Source organism: Bos mutus, chromosome 8 (assembly GCF_027580195.1).
Source record: "Bos mutus isolate GX-2022 chromosome 8, NWIPB_WYAK_1.1, whole genome shotgun sequence".
NCBI lineage: Eukaryota > Metazoa > Chordata > Mammalia > Artiodactyla > Bovidae > Bos > Bos mutus.
In genome coordinates this window covers 42,847,463-42,859,642 of record NC_091624.1, presented here as the reverse complement: position 1 = coordinate 42,859,642, position 12,180 = coordinate 42,847,463, and the positions used below count along the sequence as shown (strand labels likewise).

The window sequence follows — 12,180 nt, the reverse complement described above, 5'->3', positions numbered from 1 at the left end:
ATCCTGAAAGATGATGCTGTGAAAGTGCTGCACTCAATATGCCAGAAAATTTGGAAAACTCAGCAGTGGCCACAGGACTGGAAAAGGTCAGTTTTCATTCCTATCCCAAAGAAAGGCAATGCCAAAGAATACTCAAACTACCGCACAATCGCACTCATCTCACAAGCTAGTAAAGTAATGCTCAAAATTCTCCAAGCCAGGCTTCAGCAATATGTGAACCGTGAACTTCGTGATGTTCAAGCTGGTTTTAGAAAAGGCAGAGGAACCAGAGATCAAATTGCCAACATCTGCTGGATCATGGAAAAAGCAAGAGAGTTCCAGAAAACCATCTATTTCTGCTTTATTGACAATGCCAAAGCCTTTGACTGTGTGGATCACAATAAACTGTGGAAAATTCTGAAAGAGATGGGAATACCAGAATACCTGATCTGCCTCTTGAGAAATTTGTATGTAGGTCAGGAAGCAACAGTTAGAACTGAACATGGAACAACAGACTGGTTCCAAATAGGAAAAGGAGTTCGTCAAGGCTGTATATTGTCACCCTGTTTATTTAAATTATATGCAGAGCACATCATGAGAAACGCTGGACTGGAAGAAACACAAGCTGAAATCAAGATTGCCAGGAGAAATATCAATAATCTCAGATATGCAGACCTTATGGCAGAAATTGAAGAGGAACTCAAAAGCCTCTTGATGAAAGTGAAAGAGGAGAGTGAAAAAGTTGGCTTAAAGCTCAACATTCAGAAAATTAAGATCATGGCATCCAGTCCCATCACTTCATGGGAAATAGATGGGGAAACAGTGGAAACAGTGTCAGACTTTATTTTTCTGGGCTCCAAAATCACTGCAGATGGTGACTGCAGCCATGAAATTAAAAGACGCTTACTCCTTGGAAGGAAAGCTATGACCAACCTAGATAGCATATTCAAAAGCAGAGACGTTACTTTGCCAACAAAGATTTGTCTAGTCAAGGCTATGGTTTTTCCTGTGGTCATGTATGGATGTGAGAGTTGGACTGTGAAGAAGGCTGAGCGCCGAAGAACTGATGCTTTTGAACTGTGGTGTTGGAGAAGACTCTTGAGAGTCCCTTGGACTGCAAGGAGATCCAACCAGTCCATTCTGAAGGAGATCAGCCCTGGGATTTCTTTGGAAGGAATGATGCTAAAGCTGAAACTCCAGTACTTTGACCACCTCATGCGAAGAGTTGACTCATTGGAAAAGACTCTGATGCTGGGAGGGACTGGGGGCAGGAGGAGAAGGGGATGACAGAGGATGAGATGGCTGGATGGCATCACTGACTCAATGGACATGAGTCTGGGTGAACTCCAGGAATTGGTGATGGACAGGGAGGCCTGACTTGCTGCGGTTCACAGGGTCGCGGAGAGTCAGATACGACTGAGTGACTGAACTGAACTGAACTGAAGCTTAAGAACTCCCCTTTTTTAAAACAAAAAGGAACAATCATTTGGGAAGCCTTATTTGTGGTCTTGGTTTCCCCTCAATGAATCTTACAGATGTTATTAAAAACATTAGATTAATGTTCATTAGCTTCACAGAGGAATAAGAAGCTGAGAGAAAATCTAGAGACTTCTTCCCAATAGGTGAAAATTTTAAAGAGACTTGTTCCAACAGAATGGTAACCTTCAGATAGTTATTTAAAAATAGAGACAAAGCATATTCATATTCATGGAATTAAAACAAAGTTCTGATATAGTACTATATCTAAGTTTGTACAAGCCAAAGGGACCTCCTTTTGGTTCCCCCAGCCTTAAAGGACCCCAAAGAAGTCAACTCTGTTTGCCCTAGTTTAAAAAAAAATAAGAAGAAAATTACACTGAACAACAATTTCTTGGGTTAACATTTAGGTCAATTAAGTTAAAAGATTGATAAAAGGATCCCCCTGAGTCCCTTGTCTCAATTCCTCACTGGGAGCTCCAAAGCCTTTTATACAAAAGTACATAAAATGGCCAGAGGACAAAAAGGAAAGTTTGTGGGACTACTTGTCAGATCAGACTTGTTGATGGAGTCTTAATGGAGGCTAAAATTAGGTATCAGAGTTGACACAAGAGAAATGAAAGCTTATAAGAACTGATATATTTAAAGAGGCTTTATATAAGATGGTTATATCTCTTTAGCCTAATTATATTTTGGGATAGCCATTATATCTCACTAGGGATGCTTGCCCTGCCTGGTATTATAAGACAGGGTATATAAATCTGCTGCTAACATAATATTAATTAAACATACTAAGGGAAACCAATAGGGTTACCTGAGCCCACAGAGTGTGAAATAAAAATCAGGAGCTAATATTTGGGGACTAATAATAAAAGAAAGATTTCCCAGGTGCCACTAATGGTAAAGAACCTACCTGCCAATGCAAGAGATGTAAGTGATGAGCTTTTGATCCCTGGATCAGAGGGCACGGATCCCCTGGAGGAGGGCATGGCAACCCACTAAGTATTCTTGCCAGGAGAATCTAATGGACAGAGGAGCCCAGTCTGCTCCATAGGCTTGCAAAGAGACAGACACGATTGAAATGACTTAGCATACATGAAATAAAAGCAAAAATTGAGAGTTAAGTTACTCTGGCAAATTTTGAGGCCATTATAAATTTAACCTTAAAGTTCTAGAACATAGAAATCTTGAGTTCCAGTTTAATTGGAAATCTTCTTGCTAATATATACTTTTAAAAAGCAAATTAAAGAAAACGTGGCAGGGCAAATCAATTTTTTATATCATTTAGGTAATAGACCAATTCTTCAGGGAATTAAAAAGCAACTGTATTTGTCTTGAAAATCTCTACAAATCAGAAATTGAAATACAGCACACAATAACCTGAGACTCAGTCTAACTAGTTCAATCAGGTAAAAACTGTGACCAAAAGAAAAAAAGGAGGAGGGGGGAGGAAAGAGGAAACTACTGGAAAGACTCCCTCCCTCAAAATCTAATTCACAGCCTCCTTAAAGATTTATCAAGGAAAATACAAATCTTGAAAGCCTTTTCTACAAATATTAAAAAGCCTTCGTCATATCTGAGCAAATAACTTTAACTTATTCCAATTGTTATTTATAAGCTGCTGCTGCTAAGTAGCTTCAGTCGTGTCAGACTCTGTGCAACCCCATAGACGGAACCCCACCAGGCTCCCCCGTCCCTGGGACTCTCCAGGCAAGAACACTGGAGTGGGTTGCCATTTCCCTCTCCAATGCAGGAAAGTGAAAAGTGAAAGTGAAGTCGCTCAGTCGCATGAACCGCAGCCCACCAGGCTCCTCAGTCCATGGGATTTTCCAGTTAAGAGTACTGGAGTGGGGTGCCATTGCCTTCTCCTATTTATAAGCTAGTAAGTTTATATTGGAGAAGGCAATGGCACCCCACTCCAGTACTCTTGCCTGGAAAATCCCATGGATGGAGGAGCCTGGTGGGCTACAGTCCATGGGGTCGCTAAGAGTCGGACACGACTGAACGACTTCACTTTCGCTTTTCACTTTCATGCATTGGAGAAGGAAATGGCAACCCACTCCAGTGTTCTTGCCTGGAGAATCCCAGGGACGGGAGAGCCTGGTGGGCTGCCGTCTATGGGGTCGCACAGAGTCGGACACAACTGAAGCGACTTAGCAGCAGCAGCAGCAGCAAGTTTATATTGTAATACCTGATTCATGACTAAGTTTTGAAATGAAACTATGAGATTTCTAGTTATGCCTGTTTATGTATCTGTGTGTATATTATACAAATGATATATCTTCACCTTCAGATAGTATTTTCAAAATTAATTTATGATCAATTTAACATTAAAGCATTTACAAAGTAATTATTTCTAGATGTAACAGAGACGAGCCCAAATTACTTTCAGGTTCATGCTATCCGGAAAATATTTAGTATTAAATTAATATTCAGTATTAAAGTTTGTTTGTTGGTATAATTAAATCAAACATGTCTTATGTTTATTGCACCTAGGTTTACTAAAAGTCAGATAAAGTCATGTTATCTCTGTCGTAAAATTTATCAGCAAGAAAGTAGCTTGGAATGATGAATGAACTGGTCTAATATCTCATAAAGTTTTCATGACTAATCTTACCATAACTATTGGGAACAAATTCAACAGATATAAATGGGGTAAGAGCTTTTAAGTGGACTCTTCAGAAATTATTATGTTTTATGGTATGTCTACTTGAAAAGAGTTTGTCCAAATTTTTGGTAATTTGAAATTTTAGAGTTTGCTAAATTAAGTTGAATGATGGAAATTATTTAAATATCTAGGTCATTCCCAAATAAGATAGTGAAACCTACCAAACATAGGCCTCCTTTTACAGAGAAACCAAAGATACTGAATCTATTAATAAAAATGTTTGAAAAATTTTATTGAAAAATTTTCTATAAAAAAGCATGTTTTAAAAATCATAAATAGTATTTACAATATTACAATCTATAGCATGGTAATGTAAAACACTGTCCATAACTTCTGTCTTCTTAGTTTTCACCAGCAATTAAGGTTTTAAAAGTTAAGAACTTAATTAACATATATAATTAAAACTACTAAAATTAATAAGGAAAACATTTTGTATGAAAAAAGGCATAAGGAATGGAAATCCATGTTGCTAAGGAAAAGGAAGTAATTGTGTACTGGAGAGAAAAAGGTAAAAGAAAGCATAGGGCAAAATCTAAAGGTAAAGTAAGATTTATAAAAGATTTGTGGGAATGGAATGCTGAGAAAAGAGTTCTGTGCATGGTCAGGACTAAGATTAAGATAAAATTCAGTCGAGTAAATAAATAAATTTTAATATTAAAAGTAAGTTGATAAAAACTAGAATTTTATTTTTTCTCTGTGTTGAAAACAAAGCTTTTTTTTTTTTTTTGCCTACTGATCTGCTTTTGATAATAATATGTGAAATTTCTTTACCTTTTAAGTAAGCTGTTGTAACTTGCTATATTTGCATTTAAAATATTTTACTGTCACTTTCGTTGAGTGAAAAGTATAGTTTCACAGTTACATATAATCCTCTTTGACCAAGTATTTTACAAACTTTTTATGTCTTTGACAAACTTCTCAAAATCAAATTTTAAATAAACTTCTTTTGACCTTTAACTAACTTTGAAATGCTTCAGTGGGCCACTGAAACGTCCCAAAAAGAGAATTAGGTCTGTTTGATATGCTAAATTTCATGGGAAACGTTAAATAAGCGATGATAAACCTTCTTAGATTATATGGTATGGTCAAATGTCATTAATGTAGATATTCCAAAAAATTATATGGAATTCCTAAAACTCTGATATGTCCTGGTATAATGTTGGTAGTCATAATTTTAGTTATTATCTTTAAATGTTGTATGACACAGATATAATCATTTGTCAACTGCATTGCAATCAGATATTTAACTATGCCTTTTAAAATCTTTTGTCTTTTATAGACAGTTACTGTTTGGGGGTCTTCCTTGGTGGCTCAGACAGTAAAAGAATCTGCTATGCGGGAGACCCAGGTTCCATCCCTGGGTCAGGAAGATCCCCTGGAGAAGGAAGTGGCAACCCACTCCAGTATTCTTGCCTGGAAGATCCCATGGGCAAAGGAGCCTGGCAGACTACAGTCCATGGGGTCGCAAAGAATCAGACACATACTCTGATGCATTTACAAAATGAAGATCTTCAAGAAGATCCATAGAATAACCAACAAGGACCTGCTGTATAGCGCATGGAACTCTGCTCAATCTTATGGTATGTGGCAGCCTGGATGGGAGGGCAGTCTGGGGGAGAATGGACACATGTCTCTGTATGGCAAAGTACCCTCGCTGTTCACCTAAAACTATCACAATGTTGTTTGTTAATCAGCTATATCCCAAAAAAAGTTAAAAAAAAAAAAAAAAAAAGAGATCCATAGAAAGGACTTTTTGACAAATATAAGTTCTGATGACTTTTAGATCATGCCATTGAACTGAGTAAGAAATTATAAAACTAATAAAATATCTGATGGCTTCATCCAGGTAAATAGGAATTAATTACAAGGGATAAATGAACTGATCAATATCACTTATAATTGTATGGCTTTTGGTCTAAAATATTATTGTCTTTTAATCTTTGTTTTTCAGAAAAACCTCTCCCCTTATGCTGTGACCCACATGAAAAATTAAGTTATTGCCTTAAGTGATCCACTTCCTAGTTTTGATGAGCTGGTTTTGTTCTGAGAGTTCATGACTTCTCAATGTGAAACCAAGTTTCTGACAAAATTAATGATACCTAAATTATTTGAGGCAACTGATCATATATATAACTCTATATAGGGTAATTGTAATAGTACAACTCTAGATATGGAAGAAAACAACAAGGGAAAACATTTCTTGGATTATAATATACTAGAAAAACAGACAATCCAGAGAATTTTAGGTTACCAACATGGCCTAATCCAAGAATAACACATTGAATGACCCATCAACAAAATCCTTGTCTGACCTAGGAATGAGAATTCCTGGCACTGTAGGACAAATTGATCATGAAATACCTCCCATGTGGATGCCCAGTCACTTAAATTATGTCCAATCTTAGGAACTCTATGGACTGTAACCTGCCAGGCTCCTCTGTCCATGGGATTCTCCAGGCAAGAATGCTGGAGTGGGTTGCCATGCCTTTCTCCAGGATATCTTCCCAAAACGGGGATTGAATTGGCATCCCTTGCACCACAGGCAGATTCTTTACTCACTGAGCTACCTGGGAAGCTCCAAAATACATCCCCAATTTTTTGACCAACAGAGGGCTCTGTGGACAAGGAATGTTACTTGTTATTCCAGGAAATAAAAAAATTATTGCCTGCCATTCCAGTTCTACAAAGGTCAAGCCATCAGCCACTGCTGCTACCCTCAATAGTGTGCCCTTAGGGAAATTCATGATGGAGAAAAACAGAAAGTTTTCTCTGCTTCAGATACTGGCCATGAGATAGTTAAGACATATATCTAAGGAATAATTTCTATGAGCCCAGACTCTTACATCTTCCCATACATAGAAAAAGCACTAAAATAATTAATGTGAGATGCCTATTCTTTGGGATTCCCAGGTGGCTCAGTGGTAAAGAATCTGCCTGCTAATGCAGGAGACACAGGAGATGCAGGTTCAATCCCTGGGTAGGGAAGATACCCTTGAGGGAGAAATGACAACCCACTCCAGTATTCTTGCTTGTTATTAGCAGTAATCTTTCGAAGTTCAACTGATTTTTTTCCATCAAAAATTCCAGTATATCCTGGCTCTTCCCTTCTTCAGAGTAGTTCCTCAGAGCTATCTGAGAATTAGCCCTTCAAGCTAATCCTCAGTAAGATCCTTGAATAAGACTTAACTTGAAACTTTTAGACCATACCTTTTTATTCAGTTGACGGTCTTTAGCTTGAGATGATGTTTAAGGTCGTGGCTTGGGTCATTTTGGAGAGTTATTCAGTTTTCTGTATACAAGGAGTGGTGCGGGTGGTGGCTTAGTTGCTAAATCATGTCAGACTCCTGCAACCCTATGGACTGTAGCCCTCCAGGCTCTTCTATCCATTGGATTTCTCAGGCAAGAATACTGGAGTGGGTTGCTATTTCCTTCTCCAGGGGATCTTCCTGACCCAGGGATTGAACCTACATTTCCTGCACAGCAGGCAGTCTCCTGCATTGCAGGCAGATTCTTTACTGACTGAGTTACTGGGGAAGCCCTGAAAGGAGTACACATGTCCTTAAGCTTCTGTTTGTTTTTCTCTTGTTAATCTGTCTTTTATTACAGGGAAGATTCAGCCAAGAACCTGTAAGTAAAAAGAAAATTATTCTCACTCCCCCAGAGGGGAAAGAGCAAGAGGGGCAGTCTCCCTTGATGGCCCCTCAGGTTATTCTGGAACACGCCCAGTTCTCCATAAATATCACTGAAACAAATCATCTTTAGGGTACAGATTCTAAAATCCTTCCGAGTGCTTTTTCCCTCAACACTGGCAAGAACCCCAGTGACAAGAAGAACACATTAGAGGAAATGATTCAGATCAAACCCATACTACCTCCACAGGTTAAGCAATGCCAAAAGTATCTCTCCCGGGAGGAAAATTTTATGCCAAAAAGATTGAAAAACATGAAGAGTGCTTTCTGAGAGATACTGTTTTTTTCTTACTGCTTGCACACTCCAGAGAATCCTATCTGCCAAAATGACCTCAGTTGACGCCCCAAGACATAGAACTGTCCTGTCAAGCCCCGCCTGAATTCCTGGCCCCCAGAATTGTGGGCTATAGTAAAACTGTTGTAGTCGCTGACTTTGGGGATATCTTGTTATTCAGTAATAGATGAAGAAAATTAAAACAGTAGTATTTCAGAAAAAGTAACTCTCTGAATCTTATACCTGAAAAATCCAAGAGGAGTTCTGGTTTCAGATACAGCTTGATACAGGTGCTTCTATTTTTTAAGTTTCTTGGTCTTTGTTTTTACCACTCTCAAGAAGACAGCTGGCTGGTCTTACATTCACAGCTCCAAGATCAGTGGCGAGGACCCTCCAAAAATGTTACTGATTACTTTCCAGCCAATATCTAAAAAGTTTTGAAATTCAGCTCATTAAGATTGGCTCAGGCCCCAAAACAAACACTAACCACTGTTACTATTGTCAGAAAAATGGGATACGTTGACTGGATTCCAGCCTGAGTCTCATGGTTCACATTTGGATCCAGGATGTTAACCTGTATTAATCTTAAAAATGTTTCTATATTTTATGGTGATTTGAATACCATCAGGCCTTGCAGACTTGAGGAGATACTACCCCTCCCAGAGCTAGATAATCCCTAGAGTGAGGAAACAGCTTGCCTGTGAACGTGACTTTAATATATAAACCAACCAAGTCAGAGTTCATGCCACCCCATCTACCTTCTTTTAACTGGTTTCTGTAGTTTAGACAAGCTTCCTTCCTTAAATCACCCCCAGAGCCTGGTACCAAATAACTAACACCCCATAGCCTAGATCCCAAGAAAATTATTCAAAATTACCAGTCCTAAACCTGTTCAGCTCCTTACATTGCCTCCTCCATTTCTTCTTGCATAAAAACACAATAAAGTCTTTTGCTGGTATTTTCATCACACTTCTTCCGCCTCACGTCAACTCAGGTGCTTCCCCATGTGGTCCTGCATGGTGTGGCATGCCTTCTCCTCTTGGAAACTGTGAGCAAGAAATGGCAATTGCCTTCTGGTCTGTGGACCTCAACATACCTAAATAAAAACAAAGTCACAGGTACATTTTAAAACACAAATTTATCCAGACCATGTGCCCCATCAAAAACCCAGGAGATATTATTGAAAAGTTCATATGTCATGATTATCCACAATTTACTATAGTTATTATATTAATTTCCTTTTGCTATTGCAATACATTATTACAAATTTAGTGGCTTAAACCAGGAGTATCCAACCCCTGGGCCACAGACTGGTACTGGTCCATGGCCTGTTAGGAAATGGGCTGCACAGCAGGAGGTGAACAGCGGTTGAGGGAGCAAAGCTTCATCTGTATTGGCAACCACTTCCCATCACTTACATTACTACCTTATCTCTGCTTCCTGTCACATCAGCAATGGCATTAGATTCTCATAGAAGCAAGAATCCCTTACATTTATGTAATGCACTCGAATCATCCAGAAACCATTCCACCCACCATCCCAGTCCATGGAAAAACTGTCTACCATGAAACCAGTCTCTGGTGCCAAAAGAACTGGGGACCACTGGCTTAAACAACACAAATGTATTATCTTATACTGAAGGAGGTCAGAGGTCTGAAATGAGTCTCACTGGGATAAAATCAAGGTGTCAGTATAGCTCTAGTCTTTCTAAAGGCTTTAGAGAAGAATCTACTTTCTTGCTTCTTTTCTAGAAGCTGCCTGCATCCTGTGACCCACTGTCCTTGTCCATCTTTGAAGCCATAATGGGAGGTAGATTCTTTCTATAATACCATGCCTGATTCTGACTCTTCTGCCTCCCTCCTCCCCATTTAAGAATCCTTGTGATTATATGGGGCCCATCCATATAGTCCAAGATTATTTCATTTTAAGGTCAGCTGATTAGCAACTTTAATTTCATCTAAACCACCTGATGCAAAGAACTGATTCATTGGAAAAGACTCTGATGCTGGGAAAGATTGAAGGCAGGAGGAGAAGGGGACGACAGAAGATGAGATGGTTGGACGGCATCACCAACTCAATGGATATGAGTTTGAGCAAACTCCAGGAGTTGATGATGCACAGGGAGGCCTAGCGTGCTGCAGTCCCTGGGGTCGCAAAGAGTAGGACAAGATTGAGTGACTGAATTAACTATAACCTTAATACCCTCAAGTGTGTGTGTGTGTGTGTGTGTGTGGTCAGTCATGTCCATCTCTTTTTGACCCCATGAACTATAGCCTGCCAGGCTCCTCTTGTCCATGGAATTTTTCAGGCAAGAATACTGGAGTGGATTGCCATTTTCCTGCTTCAAGGGATCCTCTAGACCTGGGGGTTTAACCCACAACCCACTTGTAATGCTGAGGCACAGAGACTTGGAAAATTTACAATGTGGTATGAGTAGCAGAGAAAAACTGCCATAGTCTCCTTTTTAATCATATCTTTATAGCCAAATGCATGGTACCCAGCATTTAGTACATGCTGAATAATTGTTTGTTGAACTAATAAGCCAATACTTCAATTGTTGCCCTTTTAATGAAGTTTAAAAAAGTATTCATTCCCTGTGAATAGCAGAGGGAGCTCAGTTCAGTGTTCTGTGGTTACCCAGATGGATGGAATAGAGGGGAGGGTGGGAGAGAGGTCCAAGATGGGGGGATATATGTATGTGTATAGCTGATTCACTTAATTGTATGGCAGAAACTTTGTAAAGCAACTATACCCCAATTTTAAAAAATTTATTAATCAATTAACTGAAAAATATGCTTTCCATTCTGCAAAAAGATTGGGAGTTTTAAAGGGGAAGACTAGGAGGCAGGTAGTACATTTTTTAAAAGAAGAGGCAAGAGGAATCTGAGTAATCTCAGGAGGCAGGTACAGTAAGCTCAGTATGGATTTAAGCTCCTCCTATGGAATGTCAAAAGATGGTTCCCCAAAGAGTATTAACACAATCTGCTGGTAAAACAAAGTTGAGTATATTGCTTACTTCAGTGAGGAAGAATGTCATATAGCAAAGTTTTGGCAGTGTCTTGGAGCAGGGAATGATAAGGTCAGAATTTGTTGAGAATGGAAGTTTGATTTAAGATAGAACTTTAAAAGCAAAGATTTGAAGAATATTCAGTAAGGATTGTGATAAGGTTCAAGATACTCTACCTCCCAAATATGGCACCTTGACATCTTGAATATTTTTAGTTGAAGGAGTTTGAGAAAATGGCAGAGCAGAAAGGTCTGCTGAACTTCCCTGTCCTCATCTTTTGCAGTAGGTCATAAAATGTTCAAGTAACAAGTGCCCTTCCTTTACCCAAAGAAAAGGAGCATCATTATCTCTGAAAACAAAAGAACACTGGGAAGAATCCCAACAAAAAGGCCTTGCTAAGTATTCCTCAGCTTATTGAACTTACCTCACACTCTGACCCACCATACTTCTATGTGAGTGCTCACCCTTTTCATACCTAGCCTAAAATTACTCAGGTCTGTTTCTGTGGGTCTTCATTTTCTTTTGATACTCCCCATGTCATGTAAACTTACATCTAGTAACAGTGCATTTTTATTCTGTTATAATAAATTGTCTTTGTCAGCTTAATTTTCAGACTCGGCCAGGAACCCTAACAGATTTAAGAAAAACCTTTTCTTCCTTTACAATCACAATCCAATCATCCAGGCTTGGAAACAGCAAAATGAGGAATATGTAGTGTATATTGTTTGTTGATGCTTTTTACTAAAGAATTAATAAAACTTTTGGGAAGTTTCCATAGTGATCGATCAAACTGCCTTTGCAGGACATTCCTGGAAGAATGCGTGCTTAAGTGTTTACTCAGTCACCTTCAACTATTTGAGACCCTTTAGACTGCTGCCTGCCAGGCTCCTCTGCCCATGAGATTCTCTAGGCAAGAATACAGGACTGAGTTACCATGTCCTCCTCCTGAGGATCTTCCCAACCCAGGGACTGAACCCACATCTCTTGTATCTCCTGCACTACAGGCAGATTCTTTACCTCTGAGCCATCAGGAAAGCCCTGAAAGAATAAGGCCATGCTAATAATAAAGACAGAAGAGAGCTGAATT

General features: G+C 39.0%; 1 long non-coding RNA gene across 2 annotated transcripts in view; it reads right to left on the bottom strand.

Annotated features, from left to right (window-relative positions):
- LOC138988880 (uncharacterized) overlaps positions 1-12,180 on the bottom strand; it is a 69,783-nt gene that overhangs the window by 37,874 nt on the left and 19,729 nt on the right. The window contains exons 2-4 of one of the 2 annotated variants that reach the window (XR_011465105.1): positions 8,964-9,182; positions 8,330-8,513; positions 2,368-2,510 (exon numbers count right to left, since the gene is read on the bottom strand). This is a non-coding gene — a long non-coding RNA (uncharacterized lncRNA). Of the gene's footprint in view, positions 1-2,367; positions 2,511-8,329; positions 8,514-8,963; positions 9,183-12,180 lie in introns of those variants that run through there. The other variant, XR_011465106.1, reaches the window with a different exon arrangement.